Here is a 10,388-nt window from a genome sequence, read left to right as displayed (position 1 = left end):
TTATCTTGTCAACTTTGGATGTTTTATATGCGTGAATATGCTATTTTATATCTTTTTTGGGACTAACCTATTAACTCAGTGCTAAGTGCCAGTTTCTGTTTTTTCCGTGTTTTTGGCCCATTTTCAAACCGAGTCCAAATGGAATGAAACTTTACAATGATTTTTTTTTCGACCAAAAGAAACGCCCGAAGCTTTGGGAGAAGGCCAGATGGGCCACGAGGGAGTCACAAGCCCTCACTCCACCACCCCCCCCCCCCCCGGTGGAGGCGCGTAGGCTTGTGACCTCCTCGTGGGCCCGACTGACGCAATTCCACCGCCATAAATTCCTATAAATTCAGAAAAAACCAAAAATAAACCTAGATCGGGAGTTCCGCCGCCGCAATCCTCTATAGCCACCAAAAACCAATCTGGAGCCCGTTCCGGTACCCTGCCGGAGGGGGAATCCATCTCCGGTGGCCATCTTCATCATCCCGGCGATCTCCATGACGAGGAGGGAGTAGTTCTCCCTCGGGGCTGAGGATATGTACCAGTAGCTATGTGTTTGATCTCTCTCTCTCTCTCTCGTGTTCTTGAGATGTCTTGATCTCGATGTACCATGGGCTTTGCTACTATAGTTGGATCTTATGATGTTCTTCCCCCTCTCCTTCTTGTAGTGAATTGAGTTTCCCCTTTGGAGTTATCTTATCGGATTGAGACTTTGAGAACACTTGATGTATGTCTTGCACGTGTCTATCTGCTGTGATCAACTTGCGGGTTTGTGACAATTGGGAACCTATGCATATGGGTTGGCACACGTGGATTCATGTGAGTACTGGATGTATGTTTTGGTGATCAACTTGCGGGTTTGTGACATTGAGAACCTATGCACAGGGGTTGGCACACGTTTTGACTCTCTGGTAGAAACTTTGGGGCACTCTTTGAAGTTATATGTGTTGGTTGAATAGATGATTCTGAGATTATGTGATGCATATCGTATAATCATGCCCACGGATACTTGAGTTGACAATGGAGTATCTAGGTGACATTAGGGTCTTGGTTTATATGTATCTTAAGGTGTTATTCTCGTACGAACTCTATGATGGATCGAACGGAAAGAATAGCTTCGTGTTATTTTACTACGGACTCTTGAATATATCGATCAGAAAGAATAACTTTGTGGTGGTTTCATACCCGACAATAATCTCTTCGTTTGTTCCCCGCTATTAGTGACTTTGGGGTGACTCTTTGTTGCATGTTGAGGGCTAGTTATATGATCCAATTATGTTATCATTGTTGAGAGAAATTCACTAGTGAAAGTATGAACCCTAGGCCTTGTTTCCATGCATTGCAATATTGTTCGTGCTCACTTTTACCATTTGTTACCTTCCTGTTTTTGTAATTTCAGATTACAAAAACCTATATCTACCATCCATATTGCACTTGTATCACCATCTCTTCGCCGAACTAGTGCACCTATACAACTTACCATTGTATTAGGTGTGTTGGGGACACAAGAGACTCTTTGTTATTTTGTTGCAGGGTTGCTTGAGAGAGACCATCTTCATCCTATGCCTCCCGCGGATTGATAAACCTTAGGTCACCCACTTAAGGGAAAATTGCTACTGTCCGACAACCCTCTGCACTTGGAGGCCCAACAACGTCTACAAGGAGAAGGTTGCGTACTAGACATCAAGCTCTTTTCTGGTGCCGTTGCCGGGGAGGCTAGGTAAGCGGCACTAACATCCCGTCAACGAAGCTCTTTTCTGGTGCCGTTGCCGGGGAGGCTAGGTAAGCGGCGCTAACATCCCGTCAATGAAGCTCTTTTCTGGCGCCGTTGCCGGGGAGGTTAGTGCTTGAAGGTATATCTTTAGATCTTGCAATCGTATCTTTTTGTTTCTTGTTCTTTCTCTGAAAATTACAAACAAAAAATGGATTGAGGATGCCTCATATGCTCCATATTTTCAATGTCTTTCGTGAGCATGATGGGAAGGAAAATTGTGCTCAAGTGCTGAAAGAAGAATTACATAGAATGCTTGGCATAGAATATGTGAAGTATGAGCATGATTGCAATGTTTTTAGCATGAATTCTATGAATACCAATGATGCTAATGATATGCAAAGCCACAACCTTGGGGATGCTATATTTGATGAAGATGATCTTTTTAGTTCTTCCACTTTGAATGATCAAAAAAAAATTCATGAAAGCATGCCCCCTATCTATGATGATTATTGTGAGGATACTTATGCTTTGAACAAGAGGGATGATAAAGCTTGTCATACTTTCGAAAACCCTTTTCCTAAACCTTGCTTTTTCATTGTGGACACAATTTGTAGTACTCAAGTCTTTTACGATACTCCCACTACTATTCTTGAGAATAGATTTCCTTATGTGGAAAGCAGTAACATTTCTATGCTTGTAGATCATGAAAAGAAAGCCTTAGGTGCTCGTTATATTTTTGAATTCATTCATGATGCTACTGAAAATTACTATGAGAGAGGATCATATGCTTCTACTTATTGCAATAGTATCAAGCTTCCTCTCCATATGTTGAAACTTTTGAAGCTATGCTTGTTTTGCCTTCCTATGCTAGTTGATTCTTGCTCCAACAAATTGTTTGGTCAGAAAATCCCTATGCATAGGAAGTGGGTTACACTTAAATATGCTAGCCATTTGCTCCATGATGCTCTCGTTGTGTTTCAATCCTTACCTTTTATGTGAGCATCATTGAAATCAATACCTAGCTATAAGGGCGTTAAACGATAGCGCTTGTTGGGAGGCAACCCAATGAATAAATTTTTCTTTGCTTTTTGCTTCCTGTTTTGTGCTTTCCACACTTCCATAATTTTTTTATGATTATGTTTTTTGTGTTTCTTTTTGTGTTTGTGCCAAGCAAAACCGTTATGATTAGTCTTGGGGATGATCGTTTGGTCATGCTGGAAAAGACAGAAACTTTATGATCACAAAACGAATTGTCATTATTTTTCTGTAAGACCTTTTGAGTTGATTCTTTTTTCTGCTCGTTGCTACGCAAATTCTCCAGACTTTCGTAATTTTTCAGAATTTTTGAAGTAACATAGGTATACGAAATATACAGATTGCTACAGACTGGTCTGCTGTTAACAGATTCTGTTTTTGTTGTGTTGGTTGCTTATTTTGATGAAACTATGGATAGTATCGGAGGGTATTAGCCATGGAATATTGAAAATACAGTAACCCAACATCAGCATAAGTAGAATTTAAGTTTTCTACAGTACCTAAGGAAGTGGTGGTTTGCTTTCTCATACTAATGTTATCACGAGTTTCTGTTTAAGTTTCGTGTTGTGAAGTTTTCAAGTTTTGGGTGAAGTTCTTATGGACAAAGAGATAAAGAGTGGCAAGAGCTCAAGCTTGGGGATGCCCAAGGCACCCCAAGAGATTCAAGGATGCCGTAAAATCCTAAGCTTGGGGATGCCCCGGGAAGGCATCCCCTCTTTCGTGTTCAATCCATCGGTAACGTTACTTGGGGCTATATTTTTATTCACCACATGATATGTGTTTTTGCTTGGAGGGTCTTGTAACGTAGGAGTCTTTTTTTTTGTTGTGTCACAATCATCCTTGCTGCACACCTAGAGAGAGAGACATGCACTCACCATGATTTTGTCGAGTTCACTTATATCCTTTGGTAGACAATTCAGCTCACATGTGCTTCACTTATATCTTTTGAGCTAGATACTTTTGATCTATGTCATTCACTTATATCTTTTAGAGCACAGCAGTGCATGGCTTGGTAGTTGTTCTATGTTTTTAAAGTAGTCTCAAAAGGGGTAGTTATCCAAAGGGATACGAGAACTTCCACCTTCATGTGCATTGAATAGTTAGAGATGTTTAATTCATCTCAATTAGTTTTGAGTTGCGGTTATGGTAATATTGAAGTTATGCTAGTAAGGTGTCGTGGATCTAGAAATACTTGTCTTGAAGTTAGCGATTCCCGTAGCATGCACGTATGGTGAACTGCTATGTGATGAAGTCTGAGCATGATTAGTCTATTGATTGTCATCCTTTGCGTGGCGGTCGGGATCGCGCGATAGTTTATACCTACCAACCCTTCCCCTAGGAGTATGCGTTGAATGCTTTGTTTTGATTACTAATAAAACTTTTGCAACAAGTATATGAGTTCTTCATGACTAATGTTGAGTCCATGGTTTAGATGCACTTTCACCTTCCACCATCACTATCTTCTTAGTGCCGTGCAACTTTCGCCGGTGCACAAAAACCACCATTAGCCTCCCTCAAAACAGCCACCATACCTACCTACTATGGCTTTTTCAAAGTCATTCCGAGATATATTGCCAAGCAACTACCACCATGACATGTGCCACCATGTCTACATTGTCATTGCATGACCGTAAGATAGCTAGCATGATGTTTCCATTAATGTCTATGTCATGCTCGATCATTGCCACGATACACTACCGAAGGCATTCCATATAGACTCATCGTTGCTCTAAGTTTTGAGTTGAAAGTGTGATGATCATCATTGATGGAGCATTATACCATGAGGAAATAAAAGAGGCCAAAGATGCCCACCAAAAAAAATAGGCCAAAGAGCCCACCAAAAAAATGAGAGAAAAAGAGAGAAGGGACAATGCTACCACTTTTCCACACTTGTGCATATTAAGCACCATGATCTTCATGATTGAGAGTCTCTCGTTTTGTCACCACCATATAGCTAGTGGGAAATTTTCATTATATAACTTGGCTTGTATATTCCAATGATAGGCTTCCTCAAAATTGCCTTAGGTCTTCGTGAGCAAGCAAGTTGGATGCACACCCACTAGTTTTCTTTAAGAGCTTTCACATACTCTTAGCTCTAGTGCATCATTTGTATGGCAATCCCTACTCATTCACATTTATATCTATTGATGAGCATCTCCATAGCTTATTGATATGCCTAGTTAATGTGATCATCATCTCCTTTTTGTCTTGCAACCTCCACCACACTCCACACCACTAATAGTGTTTTAACCATGGCTCACGCTCATGTATTGCGTGAGAGTTGAAAAGGTTTGAGAAAGTAAAGGTGTGAAACAATTACTGGGCCAATACCGGGGTTGTGCATGATTTAAATTCGTTGTGCAATGATGATAGAGCAAAGCCATACTATATGCTTTTGTAGGGATAACTTTCTTTTGGGCTTGTTATTTTGAAAGTTCATGATTACCTTGCTAGTTTGCTTGAATTATTATTGTTTCCACATCAATAGAAAACTATTGTTTTGAATCTAACGGATCTGAACAATCGTGTCACGTGAGAGGAGTTACAAAGGACATCTATGCTAGGTAGCATGCAACATCAAAAAATCATTCTTTATCACTTCCCTACTCGAGGACGAGCAGGAGTTAAGCTTGGGGATGCTTGATACGTATCCAACGTATCTATAATTTTTTATGGTTCCCTGCTATTATGTTGTCAACTTTGGATGTTTTATACGCATGAATATGCTATTTTATATCTTTTTTGGGACTAACCTATTAACTCAGGGGCAAGTGCCAGTTTCTGTTTTTTCCGTGTTTTTGGTCCATTTTCAGACGGAGTCCAAATGGAATGAAACTTTACAATGATTTTTTTGGACCAAAAGAGACCCCCGAAGCTTTGGGAGAAGGCCAGATAGGCCACGAGGGAGTCACAAGCCCTCACTCCGCCACCACCACCACCACCACCACCACCCCCCCCCCCCCCGCCGGTGGTGGCGCGCAGGCTTGTGACCTCCTCGTGGGCCCAACTGACGCAATTCCACCGCCATAAATTCCTATAAATTCAGAAACCCCCAAAAAGAAACCTAGATCGGGAGTTCCGCCGCCGCAAACCTCTGGAGCCACCAAAACCAATCTGGAGCCCGTTCCGGCACCCTGCCGGAGCGGGAATCCTTCTCCGGTGGCCATCTTCATCATCCCGGCGATCTCCATGACGAGGAGGGAGTAGTTCTCCCTCAGGGCTAAGGGTATGTACCAGTAGCTATGTGTTTGATCTATCTCTCTCGTGTTCTTGAGATGTCTTGATCTCGATGTACCATGGGCTTTGCTTCTATAGTTTGATCTTATGATGTTCTTCCCCCTCTCCTTCTTGTAATGAATTGAGTTTCCCCTTTGGAGTTATCTTATCGGATAGAGTCTTTGAGAACACTTGATGTATGTCTTGCACGTGTCTATCTGCTATGATCAACTTGCGGGTTTGTGACAATTGGGAACCTATGCATATGGGTTGGCACACGTGGATTCATCTGAGTACTTGATGTATGTTTTGATGATCAACTTGTGGGTTCGTGACATTGGGAACCTATGCACAGGGGTTGGCACACGTTTTGACTCTTTGGTAGAAACTTTGGGGCACTCTTTGAAGTTCTATGTGTTGGTTGAATAGATGATTCTGAGATTATGTGACGCATATCGTATAATCATGCCCACGGATACTTGAGGTGACAATGGAGTATCTAGGTTACATTAGGGTCTTGGTTGATATGTATCTTAAGGTGTTAGTCTAGTACGAACTCTATGATGGATCGAACGGAAAAATAGAATCGTGTTATTTTACTACGGACTCTTGAATAGATCAATCAGAAAGAATAACTTTGTGGCGGTTTCATACCCGACAATAATCTCATCGTTTGTGCCCCGCTATTCGTGACTTTGTAGTGACTCTTTGTTGCATGTTGAGGGCTAGTTATATGATCCAATTATGTTATCATTGTTGAGAGAACTTCACTAGTGAAAGTATGAACCCTAGGCCTTGTTTCCACGCATTGCAGTACCGTTCGTGCTCACTTTTACCATTTTTTACCTTGCAGTTTTTGTAATTTCAGATTACAAAAACCTATATCTACCATCCATATTGCACTTGTATCACCATATCTTTGCGGAACTAGTGCACCTATACAACTTACCATTGTATTAGGTGTGTTGGGGACACAAGAGACTCGTTGTTATTTGGTTGCAGGGTTGCGTGAGAGAGACCATCTTCATCCTACGCCTCCCGCGGATTGATAAACCTTAGGTCACCCACTTGAGGGAAAATTGCTACTATCCTACAATGCTCTGCACTTGGAGGCCCAACAACGTCTACAAGGAGAAGGTTGCGTAGTAGACATCAAGTAGTATCATAGAAAAGTGGCTAGACTGGACCAAATCTACGAGTTTTGACAAGGTCCGAGTAACCGGTCCCGAACCACCGCGAACAAAAATCAGTGAGTTTTCACAATGTCCCTATAACCCGACCCTGAAGTTCCCTGAATGTTCGGATCGCCCCGGGACCCAAAATCAGCGAGTAATAGCATAGAAAACTAGCTAGAATGGACTAAATCCACAAGTTTTGACGAGGTCCCCGTAACCGGTCCCGAAAGATTCCCGAACATTTGTAGCGCCACGGGACCCAGAATCAGTGAGTAATAGCATAGAAAACTGGCTAGAATGGACCAAATTTATGAGTTTTCATGTGGTCAGTATAACCGGACCCGAAGTTCCCCGAACGTTCGTATCGCCCCGGGTCCCAAAATTAGTGATTAACTGAGTAATAGCATAGAAAACTGGCTAGAATGGACCGAATCTGTGAGTTTTGACGAGGTCCCCGTAACCGCTCACCAAAGTTTCCAGAACGTTTGTAGCGCCACGGGACCCAGAATAAATGAGTAATAGCATTGAAAACTTGACATAATGGACCAAATCTGTGAGTTTTCATGAGGTAACCGTAACCAGACCCGAAGTTCCCCGAACGTTCGTGTCACCCCGGGTCCCAAAATTAGTGAGTAACACCATAGAAAACTGGCCAGAATGGACGGAATCTGCGAGTTTTGACGAGGTCCCCGTAACCTGTCCCCGAAGTTTCCCGAACGTTTGTAGCGCCACGGGACCCAGAATCAGTGAGTAATACCATAGAAAACTGACCAAAATGGACCAAATCTGTGAGTTTTCATGACGTCACCGTAACCGGGCTCCAAAGTTCCTCGAACGTTCGAATCGCCCCGGGTCCCAAAATCAGTGAGTAATATCATAGAAAAGTGGTTAGAATGGACCAAATATGCGAGTTTTAACAGGGTCCGAGTAACCGGTCCACGAAGTCCGCGGAACGTTGGGATCGCTCGGGAACAAAAATCAGTGAGTAATAGCATAGAAAACTAGCCAAAATGGACCAAATCTACGAGTTTTGACAATGTCCCCATAATCCGACCCTGAAGTTCCCCGAATGTTCGGATCGCCCCGGGACCCAAAATCAGCGAGTAATAGCATAGAAAACTGGCCAGAATGGACCAAATCTGCGACTTTTGACGATGTCCCTGTAACCTGTCCCCAAGGATTCCCAGACATTTGTAGCGCCACGGGACCCACAATCAGTGAGTAATAGCATAGAAAACTGGCCAGAATGGACCAAATCTATGAGTTTTCACGAGGTCACCGTAACCGGACCCCGAAGTACCCCGAACGTTCGTATCACCCCGTGCCCCAAACATGGTAAGTAAGTGAGTAATAGCATAGAAAACTGGCTAGAATGTACCGAATCTGCGAGTTTTGACAAGGTCCCCGTAACCGGTCCCCGAAGTTTCCCAAACGTTTGTAGCGCCACGGGACCCAGAATCCGAGAGTAATAGAATAGAAAACTTGACAGGATGGAGCAAATCTGTGAATTTTCATGAGGTTACCGTAATGAGACCCCGAAGTTCCCCGAACTTTCGTGTCACCTCGGGTCCCAAAATTAGTGAGAACTGCATAGAAAATTGGCCGGAATGGACGGAATCTGCGAGTTTTGACGAGGTCCCCGTAACATGTCCCCCAAGTTTCCCGAACGTTTGTAGCGCCACGGGACCCAGAATCGGTGAGTAATAGCATAGAAAACTGGCCAAAATGGACCAAATCTGTGAGTTTTCATGATGTCACCGTAACAGGGCCCCGAAGTTCCCCGAACGTTCGTATCGCCCCGGGTCCCAAAATCAGTGAGTAATATCATAGAAAAGTGGTTAGAAAGGACCGAATATGTGAGTTTTGACAGGGTCTGAGTAACCGGTCCACGAATATCGCGGAACGTTCGGCTCACCCCGGGAATAAAAATCAGTGAGTAATAGCATAGGAAACTGGCCATAATGGACCATATCTGCGAATTCTGACAATGTCTCCATAACCCGACCCCGAAGTTCCCCCAACGTTCGAATCTCCCCGGTACCCAAAATCAGCGAGTAATAGCACAGAAAACAGGCCAGAATGGACTAAATCTGCGAGTTTTCAACTTTTGATGAGGTCCCCGTAACCGGACTCCAAAGATTCCCGGACATTTGTAGCACCAGGGACCCGGAATCAGTGAGTAGTAGCATAGAATATGGCCAGAATGGACAAAATCTATGAGTTTTCACGAGGTCACCGTAACGGGACCCCGAAGTTCCCCGAACGTTCGTATCGCCCTGGGCCCCAAACTTAGTAAGTAAGTGAGTAATAGCGTAGAAAAGTGGCTAGAATGGACCAAATTTGTGAGTTTTTAGAAGGTCCCCGTAACCGGTCAATGAAGTTTCCCGAACGTTTGTAGCACCGCGGGACCCGTAATCCATGAGTAATAGAATAGAATGAACCAAATCTGTGAATTCTCATGAGGTTACCGTAACCAGACCCCAAAGTTCCACCGAACGTTCGTATCACCCTGGGGCCCAAAATTAGTGAGTAATAGCATAGAAAACTGCCTAGAATGGACGAAATCTGCGAGTTTTGACGAGGTCCCCGTAATCGGCCACCAAAGTTTCCAGAACGTTTGTAGCGCCACGGGACCTAGAATAATTGAGTAATAGCATAGAAAACTTGACATAATGGACCAAATCTGTGACTTTTCATGAGGTATCGTAACCAGACCCCGAAGTTACTCGAACGTTCGTGTCACCCCGGGTCCCAAAATCAGTGAGTAATATCATAGAAAAGTGGTTAGAATGGACCAAATATGCGAGTTTTAACAGGGTTCGAGTAACTGGTCCACGAAGTTCGCGGCACGTTGGGATTGCCCCGGGAACAAAAATTAGTGAGTAATAGCATAGAAAACAAACCAAACTAGACCAAATCTACGAATTTGGACAATGTTCCCATAACCCGACCCTGAAGTTCCCCGAATGTTCGGATCGCCCCGGAACCCAAAATCAGCGAGTAATAGCATAGAACACTAGCCAGAATGGACTAAATCTGCAAGTTTTGACGAGGTCCCCGTAACTGGTCCCCGAAGATTCCCGGACATTTGTAGCGCCACGGGACCCAGAATCAGTGAGTAATAGCATAGAAAGCTGGCCATAATGGACCAGATCTATGAGTTTTCACGAGGTCACCGTAACCGGACCCCGAAGTTCCCCGAACGTTCGTATCGCCCTGGGCCCCAAACATAGTAAGCAAGTGAGTAATAGCATAGAAAACTG

Source organism: Hordeum vulgare, chromosome 6H, assembly GCF_904849725.1.
Source record: "Hordeum vulgare subsp. vulgare chromosome 6H, MorexV3_pseudomolecules_assembly, whole genome shotgun sequence".
NCBI classification, from domain to species: domain Eukaryota; kingdom Viridiplantae; phylum Streptophyta; class Magnoliopsida; order Poales; family Poaceae; genus Hordeum; species Hordeum vulgare.
Note: the sequence above shows the minus strand (reverse complement) of the source record.